The 16,777-nt window shown below is 43.2% G+C and overlaps 1 protein-coding gene across 2 annotated transcripts in view; it reads left to right on the top strand.

Annotated features, from left to right (window-relative positions):
- Positions 1–13,696: 13,696 nt before the first annotated feature.
- LARGE2 (LARGE xylosyl- and glucuronyltransferase 2) overlaps positions 13,697–16,777 on the top strand; it is a 33,410-nt gene continuing 30,329 nt past the window's right edge. Inside the window, exon 1 of one of the 2 annotated variants that reach the window (XM_087720113.1) lies at positions 13,697–13,717. The gene's annotated coding sequence lies outside the window, so the exon portion shown is untranslated. Of the gene's footprint in view, positions 13,718–13,778; positions 14,021–16,777 lie in introns of those variants that run through there. The other variant, XM_014060284.2, reaches the window with a different exon arrangement.

Raw genomic sequence — 16,777 nt, forward strand, 5'->3', positions numbered from 1 at the left:
AATTGCCTTTATAACTAAGATGTGGTCACATCATTTTTCACATTATAACCAGATTGTTTAGCAATAAAGTTGGAGATCACAACTGCAGTCAGTAAGTGAGGACTACCTGTATATAAAGGGCTTCATTTGCTTCTGGATATGATAAACTGGGCTACTCATTAATTGAACTAGGAAACTCTTCAACACCAATGCTAGCTGTTACCAAATGAACATTGTTGTTTAGGATTCTGTCTCAATATCTGGTGTGAAGTAACAATCCTGGTGGTAAAAAATGCATGTTGGAATTTATGTGTTTTACATTTTACAGATGTAGCATTAAATATGTGTGTCTGAAAAGCAGGACATTTACTTAGTATCCCCAAGGTTCATGAAGGATTTAAATTAGTACAAAATTAGCATATGCATTACCCTTGCATTTCCATTTTTGTCATTGTGCTCCTTGATTTTCATTACTGAAAGTTGAAGATCATTTGCATTTTCAACCATATATCCCAAAAGATAAGTATCAAACAAACCAGTTCTGTTTGGGGAGCGGAATATCATCCAAAATTATTGGTGGACATTCCAGATGCAAGTAGCCTCCAAATCCACGGCCACTCAATCTTGTTAGGATTGGCCCTGACCCTTTTCTTCCCCATCCAGATTCACCCACACTCAAGGTACTAAGATGTGGCATTGCTTGGTCAGCCTAGGATTGATATCTAAAGCTGGTTATCATCAGCATACCGACAATCCCTAACCCTATGTTAGTAGGTGACCTTCGTGGCACGACAAAACCGCGCTATGCAAAATAGCGGAGATTAAATCGCGTCCCTAAAGTCGCGACGTCATCACCGCACGTCATCACCGCGGGGACAACAGCGCGGCGACAGAAGGGCAGCGGGCACGGGGCAAAGCGGGCTGCCCAGCAGCAGCAGCAGCCTGCGGGAAGGGTCCAGCACAGCCACGGGGGGCAGCAGGAAGCCCGCGGGGGGCCCGAGCAGGGCCGCCCATGCTGGCGGTGGAGGAGGACGCAGCAGCGGCGGCTGAGGCTCTCCCGGGGCCGGCGAAGCGGGGTTGCCCGGCAGAGGCAGGCCGCCCTCTTCTTCCTCAACAACATCTCCTTGGATGGGCGGCCGCCGCCACCGGGCAAGCCCGCTTCGCCGGCCCCGGGAGAGCCTCAGGCGCCGCCGCCGCCCGCCCTGCCTCTTCCTCTGGGGGAGGCGCCGGCGGCGGAAGCCGCCCGTCCAAGGAGATGTTGTTGAGGAAGAAGAGGGCAGCCTGCGTCCGCCGGGCAAGCCCGCTTCGCCGGCCCGGGAGAGCCTCAGCTGCCGCCGCTGCTGCATCCTCCGCCGCTTCCTGCTGCCCCCCGCGGCTGAGCTGGACCCTTCCCGCGGGCTGCTGCTGCTGGGCAGCCCGCTTTGCCCCGTGCCCGCTGCCGCTGTCAGCTGGAGGAGGAGGGCTACCTTTGGAGGCAAAGAACGAAGCATGTAGAATGCCCTTCTGTCACTGCGCTGTTGTCGCGGCGGTAGGGTCGTTTTTTTCTTAGCGCTTCGGACCCCGCGGATTTGCCTCCGCACTTATGTCGGCGCGGATAAGGGCATCGCGGTTTTGTGGTGGAACCGGTGACCTTAACCAACAGCTTCATATAGATGTTACATAGCAGTAGGAAGAGGAGAAGAAAGCTGAAAGATTACACCACAAGTGTTGGGCTGGGGTATCTTCTTCCAAATCAGCACCAAATGAAATTGGTGATAAAGGAAGAAAGAATAATAACTGCAATAATACGGTATGCTCACCACTCCTGAGCCAACCAGAATGATATCATGATTTGTGGTATAAAAGGCCACCAAGAGATAAAGAAGTGCAATCAGTTCTGTACTGAGGCTGAAACCCAACTGAAAAAGGTCACTGAAATTTTCTGCCCACAGATATCCTTCTTTCATTACATTTCCTACATTTCTGGGTAATGGCACCACCATTCTCTATTTCTTCACCCAACAGACTGTTGGAATAAGAAATGGCTGCTTTTGCAAGAAATCAGCATGAAGAACTGTTAAATTTAACCACACCTCCTATGTTTTCCAGCCAGCTGGGAACAATAGGATTTGCAGTACCCAATTTCAAGAGGATACCATTTATGGAAGGCTGCAATTTCATTTACCATATTTAATAAACATCCATCCTGGATTTATCAGCAATTATATTCTCAAGTATCATTTTTAATCCACCTCTTTGATGTCAACTTAGAAATTTAAGCCTATGTTGAGTTTAAAATATTATTTGGCAATAGATTATAGTAGTAGGACCTGGCTTGATTTGCTTTTGTTTTGCAACAAACTGGGAAATAATCCAGTGAGGCCTGCAGTACAGAACAGGGGAACAAAGAAGGGCTGTGTTATTAGTAGTATTATGCCTTTGATGAAGATTGTTTATAGAAGCGTCAAAAATGAAGAGGACTGTCAAATTGCTATGTATATCTCTGAAGTATATCCCATACTTCTGCTGGCCATGTGCCCCAAGTACTGGTTACAGAAGCTTTCAATCATTTCAGAAATCGTGTAATCAATGGTAATGTACAAGAGATGACATTTCCAAGCCCAGGATGACTCTGCAGTTCCAGGTGAGGGTTCTTTCCATTAATGCAACTTGTTTTCTTGTCAGCAACTCTGTTGTACAGCTGCAATTTATCCTGCTGAATAGGACTGCTGTGAGCAATTTACTAGAAAGCTGGGCCTGAGGGTTACATTCTTTTTGTGAATATCTGTGGAGTTGCAGCTAATGTGATAATAAACATCTACCCTTGTATGTTTATAATGGGCTGATGCTGATAATTCAGAAAAAAAAAGATTTATGAGAAATATTAAAGCTTTACCTGTAAACTGTAGATGAATTCTTCCTCCCGACCTCATATTTGTGGGAGTGTAGGATTGGCTTGGAATGGTGAATTAGCAGGCTGCTGCAGGGTATATGGGCTTAATCTTACCAGTACCTGACATTAGACATTTAGAAACCTAAAGGTATTTTTCAAAGAACTGGCAACTACAAGAAAGGTCAAACATACCTTCTCATCTAAATGCCAGTCATCTATGCCAGCAGTTTAAAGCAAGAACAGCCTAAATGGATGATGAAAGAAAACCTTGTATTGTACTCTTTCCATCTTTGCCACCCACTGGCCATGCATGATCCCTTAGATTCCCTGATTCCCCCCCCCCAATCCCTGAGTGATTTCTGGCATTGCTTTGCCAGTAATCAATCAAACTGGGCCCAAAATGTATAAACCCAATTGGGGATCCCAAAATGGGGGAGCAAGGTGAATTTTCTGTGCTCCAAATTATATTGTTCAGGTGGTCTCCTAGTTCTCTTGTTAAGCTACAAGCAGTTAATAATCATTCATTCGATGACAGTTCAAAGTTACAGCCATGCTAAATGGTTGCTGCACTCGGTTCCCACAGATCAAAATCTGGGCACCTGGGGCGCTTCAACTCCCATCCATCTGCCTATCTTCCCACCTTCCTTCCCTGCCCTTTTGGTTGTTCTGCACTCCATTGCCTCTGCAGGCCTTGCTGGGACCTCCCCTCATTCATGCCTGTCCCATTCTTTAACTGCTTAACTTATATTCTTGACTTGAACAAGAAGCAGTAGAGATTAGTGTCTTTCTGTTCCCTTTAAGATCCAAAATGCCAAATTATTCTGAAAAAAGCATATGAATTAGTAGATAGGTTTTGCTGTTGTGGCAGTTTTCAGGCATATGGAGCAATTATTTGGCTTTCCAAAGCCAATAGCTATTAATTTCAATTTGATAGATTGTAGGTCATCTTTTTAATTCCAGCAGCTAAACCAAGATGGGATCCTTAAGTCAGCTGCAAGGTTTAATCCATATACCAGCCATAATACAGTATAAATGATTCAGAGGATTTGTGAAACAAAGAATTTCTGTGGCACGACAAAACCGCGCTACGCAAAATAGCGGAGATTAAATCGCGTCACTAAAGTCGCGAAGTCATCACCGCGCGTCATCACCGCGGGGACAACAGCGCGGCGACACAAGGGCGTTCTTTGCCTCCAAAGGTAGCCCTCCTCCTCCAGCTGACAGCGGCAGTGGGCACGGGGTAAAGCGGGCTGCACAGCCACGGGGGGCAGCAGGAAGCCCGCGGGGGGGCTGAGCAGGGCCGCCGACGCTGGCGGCGGCGGAGGCTCTCCCGGGACGGCGAAGCGGGCTTGCCCGGCAGAGGCAGGCCTCCCTCTTCTTCCTCAACAACATTTCCTTGGATGGGCGGCCGCCGCCACCGGGCAAGCCCGCTTCGCCGGCCCCAGGAGAGCCTCAGCCGCCGCCGCCGCCTGCCCTGCCTCTTCCTCTGGGGGAGGCGCCGGCGGCGGAGGCCGCCCGTCCAAGGAGATGTTGTTGAGGAAAAAAAGGGCAGCCTGCCTCCGCCGGGCAAGCCCGCTTCGCCGGCCCGGGAGATCCTCAGCCGCCGCCGCTGCCGCGTCCTCCTCCGCTTCCTGCTGCCCCCCGCGGCTGAGCTGGACCCTTCCCGCGGGCTGCTGCTGCTGGGCAGCCCGCTTTGCCCCGTGCCCGCTGTCAGCTGGAGGAGGAGGGCTACCTTTGGAGGCAAAGAACGAAGTATGTAGAACGCCCTTCTGTCACCGCGCTGTTGTCGCGGCGGTAGGGTCGTTTTTTTCTTAGCGCTTCGGACGCCGCGGATTTGCCTCCGCACTTATGTCGGCGCGGATAAGGGCATCGCGGTTTTGTGGTGGAACCAGAATTTCAGTGTAAATTTTGCATGGTGCTGCAGATTTTTGGAAATTACTGAATGGCACAATGATAGCTGGAATAATTGTTGAGTTTATTAACAAAAACATTATTGATAAACTTCCTTAAATTTTATGAATCCTGCTTGAATAAAAGTTAGAAGCTTCTGCGAGTGAATGGATACAATTATTTTGAGACTAAACATTAGACTTCTGAATTACACAAGACTTAACAAATTTTTACTACATAATTTAAATATTTTACTTCACTTACATTTTCATTTGTGTTAAAGAACAAAATATTTTTGAAAGCACTTTTCTATAGTGATAAATTTGACAAAAATATGAGTAACAAATGTAAGTATTTGGCAGGTTTTCAGTACAACTTTTGTGTTATAGTTGGATGATTTAAGTGATATAACAAAATCAGTTGCCTTGTTTGCCTGCGGCTATTATAGGAATGCTAGTCTGCTCCTGTCAATGTTGAGTAACATTCAATATGGGAAATATACTCTTATTTCAGTTACTTCCCTACTGGCTTTTTCAGAAGCAATTCCTTGCAATACCAGGAGCTGACTGGTTTCCCCATTGTATACAATTTACTGGACTACTTGAAAGTTGGTATCCCTGATGTATGATAATGAATAAAAATTCAAGCCAATTAAATTGTGTGAGATCTTTAAAAACACATTCAATCTGCACATCCCTACTACCAGTAGCTGGGGATTAGGGGACACTATCCAGCAAAATAACAGGGCATTAGGAGGCGAAAATGTATTTCAGGAAGTAAGTTGGATGGAAATATTGGAAAGGAGCTTGACTAAGAAAGCTCCTTCTCTGCCTAAATAGGCTATTGGTATATTCAGCATTTCTCTGTAGGAAGATTGTGATCCTTACCTAAAGTAAAGATGGGCATCCTTAAATTTGTAGTATCTGTTTTTTAAATTATTATAAAAGCTTTGAATTTCAGTAATCAAAGGTAGTTGCAATGAAATGATTTCACCCCCAAAGCAACACATTTTGGCTATAAAATCTAGCAGAGTTGGATTGGTCATAAAGCAGTGAGTGAGACAACTTCCAAAAAAATTGGGGGGATGGGATCTTGGCCAACATTGAGGAAGAAGAGCCTCTAACTCCATCCCTCCTATATGTGTGCTTGCTTGCCTAGCTATTGTAAAGGCCACAAAAGCCTTTCAGCTGCAAATTCCAGTAGCCAGATGTTGTCTGTTGTTGACTTCTTGGTTGCCTCCCTTGGGATAAAAGAATTAGGAGCTCAGTTCTGAATTGGGGAGGATTTGATATTTGCCAGATTTTTGAATGGGAAATTCTAGTTCTGCAGTTTTTCATTCTACTGCCAGTGAATAATTCCCTTTCTCTGAGCCCTTCCTTTAAAATTGTGGTTGCCTGTTTTCCTTAGGCGCCTCTTTAGCTCTCATTAGTGCAGGATCTGGCATGTTTGCTGCAGGCATCCTGTCCCCCCCCCCCTTTCTTCTTTCTTTCTGTGAGCCTTGATGGGATTTGTCAAGACCTTTCTTCCCCCCCACCCTGTCTATTGAGCTTTGAAACAAAAGGAATCCAGGAAGAAAAGTGCCTAAAAGGAGGATTGATCCAGGAGAGAGAAAGTTGTTGAAGACATTTTGATCCCTTTATTATTTCAGAATTGAAGGAAAGAGAGAGAGAGGTTAAAACCAGCGGCAATCTCTTTTCCTTTAGATGCTGGGCTTCTTTAGTGACATGATTTTAGCTTAGGTTGTAATGTTCTAGTAAGTCTCTGAAAATTGCTGAAGGATGCTCTTGGGGCTGGCCTTCAAGCAGAATTGCCATCTTGAGCACAAGATTATCCCGTTTATTCAGTTAGAATTGTTATTGACTGGAGCAAGAATTGCAGAGTACAATTATTGTTGTTTATCCCCTGACAGTAAACACACTATAGCCCAAGGTTCCCTAATGTATTTTGAATTGCCACTAATTTTAGTATTTCGTTTGAGTATGATCTGAGGTTACCGTATTATTTCCCTGCTGCCAGCACTAGAAATATCCTTCTCTCTTATCAGCAAATAACAGGTAAGTGCAGAATTCTGTTGTTTTTTTGTTCATTGTATGAAATACTCACCAATAAGATCACAGGCAAAATCATAATTAGATAACAGATTGAGCAGTTGCCTTCTGTGCATCAGCCTTTCAATCTGGAAGCCTGACCTGGGTTGCACCAGGAATGCCAAAAGATTGCCAGAATACAGCATGGTGGTTTAACTTTTGCTTATACCAGAAACTTCTGCAGAGAGGAATTCATGCTGATCTCAATGAGATTCAAGGAAAAACATCCTCCTACTCATTATATTTTGTATGGGGGAGAGAAGACACTGAAGTAAATCATTAAAAAGTGTGATATTGGAGCAGCCACACAAAGGAAGTACTCCACTAGGAAGTATGGTGACATATACATACATACATACACACATACACACATACACACTATATAGAGTTAAAAACATGGCCTTTTCTCCAATACGTTTCAATGCTTCATTTATAGACATGGGCTTTCTTAATCATATACTGCAATTTTTTGTCTGCTTGACCCCAGTGGCTCACAACAATTTTACATGTAAACTTCTACATGCATATGTGTTTGGGAGGGTGAGCTATGAGGATAGTGCCATGTTTTAGATATGAGGAACCTAGTTCCATAAAAGACTATTTTTTTATTTTAAAATTTGTTGTATACATACATACATACATACATACATACATACATACATACATACATACAAAGAGAGGGGGAGTTACAAATACATATCTCTGAAACACCTGATATTCTTGCTATGGAAAGAAATGGAAAGCAAGTTGGGCAGTGCAAATTGTTTCAGTTACCTTTCTTCACAGAGATTTCCCTATTTTTAGTGTGTTGCTTCTCTTTAGACCAAAAAGGAGACTTGTGAATTGCTAGGATACTACAGGACCAGAAATAACTCTTCCCAGCAAGGATCTGTGGTGTGTGGGTGGCATTCGCTACATGGTGTATTTGTGCCAAAGAAACACCAACTGTGCCTGCTATCTGTCTTTGCCCCGGTATCAGGTTATCAGCACAATCTCTTTAACAGCTTGGAACACTGCATTCCAAGGTGACATCTCTGCATTATTTCTTAAGGAGCGAGCCCCAGGTTTGTGCTATTTATTGTCGTGGTGCCTTTGAGATCACTTCCCCAAACAAAATTCCCACCCTGAGCAGCATTTTGGAATGTTGCTGCTATATGTTTGTGTAATTGGATAGTTAGCCTATGTTCCTTTTTTTCTTTTTTTAAGTGAGCTATTTAAGGTCATCTTCCTGAAGAGTATAATGTTGGTTTGTTTGTTTGTTTTTCCCTGAAGGCAGAAAGAATGATTAAGGGGTAAAGGAACTGGATGTAGTGGAAGAGGGCAGACTATCCATGTGCAGGAGAGATCCTGAAAGAGTGTGACATCAACAGAGCCTCAAGCAATGTCAGATAGCTTTGCAAAAGCCCTGATCTCTGTAGTTGCCAGTTTAGTCATTAACCCAAAATAATGGAGAATCCATGCCTGCCAAGTGTGCCCATGCTGAACAATTACTTGCATAGGGGGCTGACTAAAATCTGTCGTCTTTATGGGAACAGATGCAGAGGAATGCTAGGGCTTGAGCAGAGATAAAAGTTAGATGGTGCAGCTACAGACATCTCCTTTTCTTTGATTATTTATGTAGAGCCGCTACCACAAATTTATGTCTCACGTAATTGACTTAGTGATCTCCTTAACAACTGCAATAGAAATGACATATTTCATAATCACATGACATTTCACTTTACAACACTGGCATTTAGTGACAGAGTTGCCAGTCCTGAATGTGGCTACTAAATGAGGGCTACCTGTAGAGATTATTTATTTAGCTTTATGGATTTTATGTCTCAGTTTACGTTACATGTTCTCAGGAAATTTGTGTGTATCTATGCCTCTCTCCCATTGAAAACTTTTATTTTGCATTTAAAATAAAATTTACATGAGATGGCTGGGTCCTTGGAGTGGAAATGAAGGAGGTCTCAGGACCATTAAAAAAAGGGTACATTGCTGTGTTCAGTCTGGGTGAAGTAAAACAACTTCAAGTCATTGCACAGGAAGCCAATGCCATTCTGAATTTTTGTCCTGCATCAACACCTCTCAGAATAACTGCATTTTCACTTAAATAAAAGTGACGTGGCACGACATAACCGCGAACGTCAAAAGCGCGCCGACAACACCGCGGCGCTAAAACCGCGATGTCAAAAGCGCGCCCACAACAGCGCGCCCACAACAGCGCGCCCACAACAGCGCGCCGACAGAAGCGCGATTTAACTTAAGGTAAGGTTTAGGGTTAGGTTTAGGGGTAGGTTTAGGGTAGGTTTAGCGTTAGGTTTAGGGTTATTTTTAGGGTTACATTACGGCGCGCTGTTGTCGGCGCGCTGTTGACGGTGCGGTTTTGTCACCGCGCTTTAGTCACATGCGCTTTAGTCTACCGCGGTTTTGTGGTGGAACCAAAAAGTGAAACAGTTAAATGCTGTAATCTCTATAGGTTTTATTAGTTTAATCTAGGGGTCAGCAACTCATGGCTCTTTCATCCCTCTGCTGAGACTCCCTGTTGCCAGTTGGCTCCGCAATTGATAGGACAGGTAAAGGAAAATGGATGCCACACTAGGAGGAGATTCTATGGTGGGGGAACCAGACTTCCAGTTGGCTCCAGAATTGAATGAGGCTTCTGTTTAGGACTTTTGTGGCTCTTTGAGTGTTTAAGGTTGCTGACCTCTGGTTTAATACTTCAAGTTAAGCTTGACACCTAGACACTTTCTGAATATATCCATGTAATTTTTGGCAATGAAAAGTAAGTGCTCTCATTCCTTCATGTTTTTTTCAGTTTTCTGATTTAGTATATAGCTCTGAGATTTCCTCTTGGTCTCCCATGTGAAACAATGTGTTAGGCAAATAAAAAACTTCTAGACTTCTAGTTTCTCAATGAAAACACATGTTATGTTAAGGCAACAGGACAACTGCTTGGTGTTAACTAATTTGACAAATAAAAAGTAAAGTCTCCCTAAAGACAAGTACATTTTCTGGCACTGCTTTTTTGCCACTGTCCTCTGGATTTTTTTAAAATTTCCCAGACTTGTTTACAGTTGTGATATTTCCAGATATTTCTCCACCCCACCTCCCAAAAATCCTGGTATTAACCAGAGATGAGCTGCTTTGATTCCAAGATCAGATGACGTTGGTTAGGTGCTGTTGGTTGTTGCGTATATTACTGGCGTAATTTGACAAAGAATTGAAGTTAATCAAAATGTTTTAAGGAAGTGAATACTTCAAACAGCACTGTTCTGGGTATGTGAACAAAACAGAATGCAATGTAATAGTTAAGGACAAACAGAAGCTAGAATTTGTAAAAAGTGACAGAAAGTTACGGGGGTTTTTTTGGCCAGCTATTGTCAGAATAATATATAAAGTACATAGTATAAGAGGATGGTAGCTTTAGGGAGGCAAGATAGAATGAACTGATTCACATCCTTCTCGTGGTAAACTGGTTAACAAAGAATACCCTTACTAGGAAGCCTCCAACCATATTGTTACCAATATTTGTCCAAAGCAAGCAAGGAACTGCTGAGGAACATTGCTTAAAGCCTGGAAACATGAAGGGAAAGATTAAGTCTTCTTGTAAGGAAAGAAAAGGATGTTTTCTTATAAGCAATTGTCACAATTGAAAATACAGGATTGGGGAAACATAAGCCTCCTTTATCTGGGCTGTTCATTTTATACCTCCAGGTCTAGATCATAGAGTTTTCTCTTTTATATGAAGCATCCGGAAATGAAAAGTCCTGAAGAAAAAAAGATAGTATAAATAGTCCATACTTAGCAACAATGATGAAACAATGTTGCAACAATGATGAAAAAGTAACTGGCCTTCACAGATCTGTAAAGAAAAGAAAAGCCGAAGTAAGATCATAAGCACACACCTCTGATTCATTTATTTATTTATTTAGCATATGGCATAAAGTACATAGTTAACAGTAGTAAAATATATATATGGTGAGGTAGAAATATGTAGTCAATTTTGTAAGGTATGAGGAAATCAAGTTATATGTAAGTTACAGGTTACATTTTAAAATACGTGGCTTCATGCAAATGGAGCAAGTGTTCTATAAATTGATATCTGGGCCATTTATCCAATTAAGTGCCATACTTGTTAGTTAAATCTGCTTTTCCTCCTGCTCTCAAGTGGCAAATAGTCACTATGTGTTCCAGTGTCTAATGAGCCTCACAGTTACATTCAGGGAGGGATACTCTGCCCCATTTAAACAAATGTCTTGACAGATAATATACAAGCCACAAATCCTATTCAGGGTTTTCCACCATTGGCAGATGGCATCATAACCCTCTAATCTCTGTGCTAGGGTGTCAGACATATTTTTTTCTGGAATCTGGACTTAAAAATATTTCAGTGGGATGTTATAGAATTGTATCATTGTAGGGAAGAGCTGAATGCCTTCAATGGAGAATAAAGTGATAATGAAAGAAAAAGTTACATTGTGTGATGTTATCTGTCTTTTTAGTCCTCTATTTCCACTACCCCACCACAGAAGATTTAAATAATAGGTGGGTGGGGAATTGGCCTGTAATGATACTCTGTTTTGGTAGATGAAATATTTCAACAGGGTTGGGCCAGTTGTTTGGAACAAATGGTGAGATGCTTCCCATCCTTTCTTCTTTAAACAAAACTCAGTTCTACTGCCTGTTGCATCTTACCATTGTTGTGACAGCATTGTTTGTTGCACAGCAATTGGGCTTGCAGTTTCTATGGCCTCCTGTTGTTTTTTATCTGCCAAAGATGATCCCAAGCCTCAGTTTCTTTCTAAAGTAGAATTTTATCTCCTTAATATTAATAAAAGCAAGAATAAAAAAATGAAAACAAGCAATAATAGTCAAGCAATACCAAATATAATAAAACAAAAGTACAAAGAAATTGTGCCTTCTTGATCAATAACCGACAAACCACAACATATTTGGGGGAATGGACTAATTTGGACAGTTAAAGGGCATAAAATGAAAGGCTGGCCTTGTACATGTTCAGGAGTTTCAGGTGAGAGAAATGACTAGCTGACAAGGTAGCAATTTCAAATTAAAACAAAAAGGGACACTGAAGAGCTGTGATTTTTCAGATTGAGGAAATTTTTATTACAATGTGACTCTAAACCGCTTAGAGAGGGCTGTAAACCACTGTAAAGCGTTATATAAGTTAAGTGCTATTGCTATATCAACTTAACATAAATTAATGTAATATCAAGTTAATAAAAAGGCATAAGCCCCCCCACTTCCTGTGGTTTTAGCTGGCAGTGATTAATTAAGAAAGTAATAGGGACTGTAGTAGATTTCTTAATGAAATCACTGATCAAATATAAGGCAGCTATCTGGAAAAAGTAAATTGCACATATTGTGGTACTTAGGAATAACATTATGCAGATGTAGAAATAGGAGTATTGTTGAGTTAATGTTTATGTGTGTTTTGTCTTTAAGTGAAATTTTACTTTTGGCAACTATAAAGACAGTTGTATGGTTTGCTACATATAGAATTTGTTTGTTACAAATGAGTTGAGGAAAATTCCAGATACAGCATAGCTCATGTACCCATTCAGTTTTGGAAGATGTTATGGCACTAACGCAAGGTGATTTTAAAAGTGGGATTGAATACATCTGTGGAGAACAATATCACAAGACATGAAGTAGGAACTCCAGAAGCAGAAGGACAGCAATTATTGAGAGGCCAGTGTGAAATTCTTATTACAGTACTGGTGGGAATCCATTGGGGGTGGGGAGGATTACTAAAGGCCCTTTGAGAGAGCCCTTTGATACTGCAAGGCTAATATATTTTCCAACTCCCTTCAGACCCAACTTCCCACATTTAATCAAAAACACAGTTCACCCAAACGAAGCTTGCTTTAAGTAGATACCTTGCTTCAGAAGAAGGCTTTCTTAAAGCAATAACTGTAGAAAAGCCTGGCACAGTTTTGCTGGGAAGCCACCCCACCCTTTATAGCCATTAAAAGAAGGAAGTGCAGAGGGAATTAGTTGTCACTCCCAAAGGATTTCTCCTAGTTTTGCAGTGGGGAAAAATGTGGCTTCAGGGCAGATTTTCTGCCTACCCAATGCTTGCACAAGTCCAGACGTGCCTGGCAGGGATGGAGGAATAAAGCAGGCTGGTCTGCACTTGCCCACCCGCGAAAAATGCTCACATTGACTTGCCTCTCTAGCACACTTCCAAAATGTTGCCTGTGCCTTCGGGAATCCCTGGGAGCTTCTCTCTTCAGGGGCCTTGAGGAGGGACGCAGCTGCAGGTACAAGCAGCCTCCGCATAATTGGCATTCCAGCAGGCCTTTGCTAAGCCCCCTTTCAACCTAGCCCACTCCTGATTAAGGGGGCGCTTCTGCCTCTTGCTTTTCCTCCCTTTCTCCAGACGTTAATCTCAATCTCACATAACTCCTGGGATTTACAAACTACTAAACAAGGCATGCAGGGAGTTGTGTCACTTTTTTTTATATATATACAATCGCGCCCTGGAGGGAAAAGTAAAACACGCATTCCAAAGTGGTGAGAAGAAACCCAGAGTCCCAGGCACGTGCCCCTGAAGCGTTCAAAGGCCCTCCGGTGGAAGGAGCTGCAAAGGAGAGCTACACGGGGTGGGCTCTCGAGATTCGCCCCCACCCCGTGCGGTTAGGAGGGGCCGCGTAAGGACCCCAAGGAAGGCTACACCAAATTAAGGGCGAACCTCTCGGCCTCTGGGACCACACAATTCCCACCCACCCTTTTTTTGTCCAGGGACGCGTTGGCCTTCTGAAGGTTGGGGTGGGGGGAGCACTCTTCCTCGCTTTTCGCGGTGCGTCAGCCTTTGGGAAAGGGCATCCGCCGCTCCGAGGGGGAAAGCTCGTTTCGTGGGAAGGAAAGGCTCGGAGTCAAGGTAGATGGGGGAGGAGGGGGAGGGAACACGGTATACATAAGAGGCGGGACAGACGGCGGTCTTTTGCCCTGGCCGATTGGCAAAGGACCCGGGAGTTCTTGGAGCCGATAGAAAGTGAAGGCAACGTTTTCTTTATTCGCTTTTGTCCTCCTCCCGGAGAGGATCCCGGCGCTAGCAAATACGGTCGCGCGCCGATCCCAAAGATTGAGGGAAGCGATCCAGACTAGGCAGCTGCAGCGCTGTCGGCTGCGCGCAAAGTTCAGAAGAGGCACGCAAGATCACCCGGACCGAAGTTAGCAGCAGGTGTGAAGAAGAGGGTTTTGGGGGTGGGTGGGCGGGGAGGTCCAGAAAAGGTCCTGTGAATTACAACATTGGTGGATCCTGTCCTGCGTTTAAGCGCGTTGCAGGCTGGTGGTCGCAGTTGGTTTGCGTGATTTCGGGAGGGCATGGTGGTTATACCTCGTCCTTAACTGGGGAGGCCAGATTGGGCAGAGCTGTTCTCGAATTGTTTCTCTGCTCGTCTGCTGAAGCCGCGGTCGAGATTCGATTCGTCCCCAAGGCGAAATAAAACTTTCTTCCTTTGTTTTTGCTGAGAAATAAGTTCTCGGGGCGCGTGGCGAATACTTGCCTCTACTGTATTTGAACGGCGATGTTGTTTATTAGTCTGTGAAGGACACGTAGAGACCTAGTTCTGGGGACGTCCTACTGACGACCTTTCAATCTTGCGGGGAGGGAACAAATGGCTTTCTTAAACTTAAAATCGGGCATATGGAGCCGCACTAAAATACAGGGAGATCTGCCGGCTGGGCTATGGCCATCTTGGGGAGGACCTGAACATACGGCCACTGGAAAACAAGACCCCAATTCCTGCATTATTCATTTATTGGATATATGACCTGTTTTCCTTCCCAGAACGAGGATTTGGGTAGTTAAAGATAGGCACCAGGTTCTTTTTTAAAATAATAATAATAATAATCAAAAATTTAAATTTATACAGTATAATATAAAATTCAGCCCAAAATAAGAAGAAACAAAAATAAGTCGAACCCTAAAACACATTCCATTTTTAAATATCTATTTTTATAAAATGCTTATTAAAAAGCTATGTCTTAACTCATTTTCTAAAAGAAAGTACATCTCCCAAGGGAGGACATTTCTTAATTCTGGAACCATTGGGGGGGGGGGGGCGCAAGGTAAACTTTTCTTCAGTTAAGCTCCTCTTTTGTTCATTTTATGGAAACATCTGGGTAGCCTTTATTTTTGCAACAGTATATAATTGGTTTGCATTGTCTCTTTTATGCGTCTTCCCCCCACCCCCAATTCCCCAAACTAACCTACATCTCTGGGATTTCCTGACAGTCAGCCATCCAAGCACTAACTAGATTTGACCCAATTGGCTCCAAGCTCAGAAGGTGGTCCTCAGATGGCCCCTGAGAGTGAAAGTTGGATTTCCAAAAGATAGTCTCTTTTACACTGCACTATCCAGGAAGGTTGATTGAAAAGTCTTTCTGATAAGCCCTGGGAACCATTTGGGTTTTATCAAGAAAACATCTGGCAACAAGCAGAATGTTCTTTCAACATGGGAGTTAATGGGAATGTGAGGGCAGCATAAGGCTTTGTTGACAGCCCCACTCCTGTTTATTCTAAATTATTTCCAGATTAGCAGTTCGTTAGAAAATAGGCGGCTGAGTTAGCTTGTTTTCCCCTCTCTCCTTTCTCCTTTTCCCTTTTAAATCAGGCTTTCACAATCAGCCCTTTAGACAGACTCCCACTGCAAAGGTTGAAATTTTATTGCCCAATACCTTAAGGTGGCTTTTTGTCCTCTATTGTCTGTACTGATAAGCGTGACTTTCCCAATGTTATCTATAAGCCTACTGTGATCCATTTAAAAACAGGAAGAGTCTGGTAGCACCTGCACCTTGTCATATTAACGAATTTTATTGAAAAGGCATAAGATAAAAGGTGTGGAAATAATGGCTCGGCAGCCTTGGTCAAAGAACACAGAAAAAGCATGCAGCTTTGAGGCTGGTTAACACCCTGAAAGCCCACCCTTTGCCTTTTAATTCATTTTTTTTAACATTGTTTTAATCATCCTTACCTTTTTAAATTTTAACTTTTCTATACCATCTTTATGTGTTAATATTTTAATGGACACCTGTCCAAAGTCCCTCTGTGAGGCAGATTAGTAATTCAAAAATGTGATAGATGATGGATGGACTGACACATGGACGGACAGATAGATACCAGTAGAAGAAAGAAAGCTTTCACAAGCTGCAGCTTAATTGGTCAGATGATGTTTGGCTATCATGTTGTAAATACAGGCAAAATCAGGGAAACAATGCTTCAAATAGTTATACAGTAAGGAAAAAGTCAGCAGCTCGAAAGGTTGGATGGGGAGTGGAAGTAGCTTCTCTCACTGGCAGCTGTTTTGTTTGTTTCGGAACTGCTATTCTGAAATAAGTGAAGGAAATACATTTGTGACTTGATCTAAATCCAAGGCAGTGCTACAGAAAAGCTTTGTTTTCCATACGTTTAGCTTGCATCGCTATCCAGTAAACTCTGCAAGCCAGTTTAATTCACCTGTTACATTTGTTACAGTAACGTATTTGTTGTGGGCTGGGCTTCGCTATTTGGATGAGCAGCCGCTCTGCAATGTTTGTTCTGACTTAGGCTTCCCAAGAGAATGACGCAAACTCCTTGTCCCGACAAAAACCACTTTTATTAATTTACAGTGAATTCTGCTCATTCACATCTAACAAAGTCTTTCAAGGGAGGATTTACAGTCACAGACCTTATCTGGCTTGGAGAGCTGACAGGCCAATATCTGCAAAACTTGGCAAGGAGTCTGAGAGAGTCAGGAACCAATTAAACGAACTAATTGTCTCCTGCAAACTCCACTTCCCTTTCGCTCCTCTTTTATTTCTTCTGGGAGGGGCCATTCATTGTCCAGCTGTGGCCTTATTCCCCTAGGAGACCCTTGTTCTTTAGCTGTTCCCTTCGTCTGGCAACACTGCTCATGTGCACACTGGGAACAGGCTCCAGCAGTTTGTCTGCCTCACT

Source organism: Thamnophis sirtalis, unplaced genomic scaffold (genome assembly GCF_051295495.1).
Source record: "Thamnophis sirtalis isolate CommonGarterSnake01/CBP01778 unplaced genomic scaffold, rThaSir2_p1.2 scaffold_1, whole genome shotgun sequence".
NCBI lineage: Eukaryota > Metazoa > Chordata > Lepidosauria > Squamata > Natricidae > Thamnophis > Thamnophis sirtalis.